The following is a 5,020-nucleotide window of genomic DNA, read 5'->3' as shown; positions in this document are numbered from 1 at the left end:
ATGTTATTTCTAAAATTTAATTTGAAGTTTTGGACTAAAATTTAATTAAAGTTTTAGAGTGGGGCTAACCCACTTTAACCCTGACCCTAACCCACTTGAGAGGGGGCTTTGGGGGTTGGGGCTTTTTTCTAGCCCCCTACTTAAGGGGCTTCTTAAAATAGGGCTTTTTCAATAGTGGGTTAGGGCTGGCCTTGGGGCCATGGGTTAAATTGACACCTCTAGATGAAATAAGTTAAAAAGATATCACTTGCAATGTAACTTGTTTCCAAGAGAAAGAAAAACTTCTTCCGTTGAGCTGGTTGGTGCAACTTATTCTAAAAATTATTGCTTTTTTACAAAATACTCAAAATAGAAATTTAATGATTATTTTGATCAATACATGATATAATAGTGATATTCAAATGAATTAGTTTGCCTATTAAAAAAAATATGAAAAAGAATTGAATTAAACATTTATGTCATATAATTAGTGTCAAAATGATGAATTTACAAATTAAAAGATATTTTATCTTCAGATGTATAATTTGAAATTACTTTCATTTGACCTTTCTACTCAACATGTTTATACTATTTGTTGGAAGTCTCACATTGACAAGAAATAAGGTCAATTCATAGTATATAAGTGGATGTAAATCTCCTCTTATAAACTAGTTTTGTGGGACGATATTTGTTGTTTGTTGTGCATATTGTTCCACCCTTTATAAACGTAAGGGGGTGTGTACTCACAACTCTAATTAAATTGAAAACATACGTTAAAAGTCATATATACTAATTGATTTTTAACACTTGCACGTTCTTTTGGAATAATAATTGATAAGTGCCTACATTACTTAATTTGACATATAGTATTGGTAGCTAAAATACATCTAATTAATATATTTTTTATTAAATCAAACTCTTTTAGCTTATAGATGTTACCGGATTTGTATTACGACACTCTACTACTAGTTGATTTCTTTGTTGTGATAATAATGGAACATTAAGTTTGTTATGTTTTCTTTTCATTTATACAGTATATGTAAATATATATTTAACTTTGTTAATGAATAAAAATTTACTGTACATATCAACTTAATTTGCAAATATATTTAAATAACTTATATAATAATGTGACAACACCTATATTTTTGCTAATGTGGCATAACATATTTAGTCAAACATGATATGATTGAAGAATAATTATGTTGAATATTATTGAAATCATAGAATATCTATGACAAATTAATTAAAGTAAGTAGAAAAGAAAATAAATTACTTTAATTATCATTTTTTAAAAGAGAAGAAAGTACAATAATATTGAAATCCATGAGATGATATAATAATTTATGTATTTATGTATATTTTCAATAAACAACAAATATTTAGAAAAAAATTATAATAAATTAATGTGTTCAAATATAACGAAAAATGATAATCTGAATATCATAGAGTAAGAGGATAAATATGAGTTTTATATTCAATTGATAGATATTAAGAGAATGCAATAACTAAAATAAAGTCAAAACATAGACAATATTCATTGTAAAATGAAATGTTAATAAATATGATTAAAAAAATGTAATGATTTTTTTTTATCGACTGAAATTGTAATAAATTTATTTTTATCGACTGAATATCTAATGAAGATAAACATATAACTTATAATACAAAAATAAATATGTATGTTTTATGGTTAAATAAAAATGATATAACGTTTAAATAACATGATTTAAATTGTTACACTATTATAAAAAAAATTTAAACTTAAATCTTGAATGTTATTAAAAAAGATAGAGATTTACTTTTTCCTCTATCTTTCATTGAGAATTTAAGATTTATTAAATCTTTAGTGTGTTTACATAGTATTTGATATATATGTTATTTTCATTACATAATCATTGTAGTTGTATTATAATTAAAATAAGGAGATAATATAAAAATGTGTTTCATCTAATATAATAAATTCATTTTATAAATTATTATAGATGATTTTCGTTCACATATCTTTTGTGTTGCATTATAATTCTAAAAAAAAATAAATTATATTAATTAATTTAATTTTTTATCATTGTAATATACTAAATTATTGAAAATAAAATCTGTTGATATTTAAATTTATAAGATAAATTAAAAATTATATTTAAATTTATAATTTTTCAGTTATTAATTATAATTGAGTTTATTTAGAAAAAAATATCAAAACAACAATTATATTCTAAAAAGATAATATAGAAATATGAATTATGTAAAAAAAAAAAATCTCTTTATATATAACTATATATAATACAATAATAAACTATATATATAAATTAACTAAATATTAAAAATAGTAATAACAGTAAATACAATAATAAATTATGATTTTTTATGTTTTATGTTTATTTCTTTTAAAATCAATAGCCAAAATATTCATTTTAATTTGCAAATGCAAAGTATTGTAAAAAAAAAAAAATGAATGGAGAACGAAAGATTATTCTTTTCTTGTGATAAACTACAGGCTTCTAGAAATATTAATCTTTGGAAACTGGATTCCCTTATCCTTTAATAAATAAGTTCAAGTGGTAGAAAAATTTAACAGTTATTAATGACTGCAGTAAAACAAATAAAAACTAATAATATATAAGTAAAACAAACATGCTCTGAATAATTAGGTAAGCCTAATGGAAAATGATGTTAATAGATAAATTCAAGCCATAGAAAAATCTACCACTCATTAATAAGGATAAAGATATTTAGACAACATTTTTTGATAACATTTAAACATCATCATACGTGTCATTGTGTGATTGGTTCATGATAGTATCATTGTGTCATTTGGACCAATCACACAATGACATGTATGATTGATGTTCAAATGTTGTCAAAAAGTGTTATCTATGTATCATTACCCAATTAATAATACTGTTTCCGACGTGAGATTGATTTATTTTTAACATTTACATAATTTCTCCTTCGAAATTGTTCGGTAACTGTTTACTCTAATTTTTGTGTCTGTAAAGTAAACTTGTTAAAGATTTTTCGATGAGAAATTTACTAAATTGTCTGAGTAAAAATTCAATGTAAGAGTATTAAATATATAGTAAATGTGATCACTTAATTTGATATAGATTTAAGATTAGTGAAATTTTAATTATGATTCAATTTCAGTCCAATACTATCAATTACCATTTACCTTAATCATAATAAAAAATATTTCTTTATTAAATGAGATCAGATGTTCCTAATGACAGTCGTTCGGTTCTGTTTACTAATTTGATCATTCTCTCTTTGCTTCAGCTTTCTTCACAACTATCTGATTAATTGGTGTAAATATAGTGTAAAGTTATTCGACCCATACTATACATATAATAATAAAATAATTAAAAAATAATAATAAATAACTAAACCATGTTATGCAATAATTAAACAAGAGTCATGAGAAATATGAAAAATAAAAGTGAATAAAAGCTGCATTTTCAGAAAAAATTGAAAGAAAAAAAATTCACCCGTTACTAAATAATCTACCAGTACGTTATAATTAAATTAAAAAAATACAAGAAAACATTCTCATTCCCTCCACAAAGTTAAACTTCCTAGAATTTTTTTTCTCTTCTTTAAATGTAAATTTCACAAAAAGTTGACAAATTTTAGGGTTTTTATTTTTTATATTGTGAAAAATACTTAAATTTGACTTTGATGAATTCACGTAATAATTATAAACTTTTGTATTTGTATATTACGTAAAAGCTTAGAGTTAACAATAATTACGGTGTTACAAATGAAATTAATATTTGATTACTCAAAAAAGTTTGGTGATAGATAAATGGTTTGACTTTAGTAGAAAAGGACAGGAAAATTAATGTAAAAATTTTTCAAAATAACTTTTTCATAAATTATTATTTATTCTCATAAATAAATCGTCGGCTCCGAAATTCTTCCAGAGTTAAAGTTAATTAGCATGATTCTAATTTTAGTCGTCACATGGAAACTAGAAAGTCAACGTACATGCTTTATTTTTTTAATTAGAAAAAAATTTCGTGGCTCAGAATATAATGTGATACAAAAATTAAAAAAAAAATGAAAGTATGCATAAACATGACGTCAAAATTATTATGATAAGTAAATATTAATTAGTATCTGTTTCAGGAAAAAAGAGATTAAATTATAATTTTAACATTTCATTATTTTCTTATCTAACCTTTTTATCTTTTTCTGAGTTTTTTTTTTAAATAACTTTGACTCAATATTTATTTTCTTATATATCTTATTTATTTTATTTTGGCCCAATAAAATAAATAGTACACGTGGCAAGTTATTTATTAAATGGAAAATTATTATATATGGTAATCTTTTATTAATTTTATAACTATATCTTACAGATTGTCAATTGAAACGTAAATTTTACAGTTTGTAAAAAAAACGTCGATAAAAAGCATTATTTATAAATAAATCAGTATATACTGTATATTTAATGAATTTTATACTTATGAAATAATTTTAAAATCATGCCAAGGTTGTTTTTTAATTATTAACCAGCTAAAAAGTTAATAAGAATAATTCTGAAACAGAATTTAAATAATGAATGTAAAATTGAAAGATACTTGATACTTATTATTTATGGCATCATTTATATATTTTAATTTTTTTAAAGGAAAAATATGCACTTATCAATGCAACAAACTGATACATTAGATGTATATTAAAGAAGATAATGAAGTGATTTAATAATATATATTTAATATTTTTTTGTTATACAGTTATTTAAAAAATAAGAAATAAGATTTGGTTAATTATAGTGATTATAGACATTAATGGTTTAGATAGTGATAGAGTGTAGTATATTAAGTGTGTAAGTAAGAGATAGAGTATATGTTGAGAGGAGTAAAAATAGAAGGAAAAGGAAGATGGGAATCGTATCATAATTTGTTTTGATTTGATAATAGAAAAGATACATCTAATCTAAAATCCAAAATAAATTCAAATTTGGTGCGTAGAGACAAATCCATGAACTAAATCATTTAAAAACCAAGTGGAAGACTCACACTACCTTTCTCTCAAATAT

Source organism: Vigna radiata, chromosome 11 (genome assembly GCF_000741045.1).
Source record: "Vigna radiata var. radiata cultivar VC1973A chromosome 11, Vradiata_ver6, whole genome shotgun sequence".
NCBI lineage: Eukaryota > Viridiplantae > Streptophyta > Magnoliopsida > Fabales > Fabaceae > Vigna > Vigna radiata.
Note: the sequence above shows the minus strand (reverse complement) of the source record.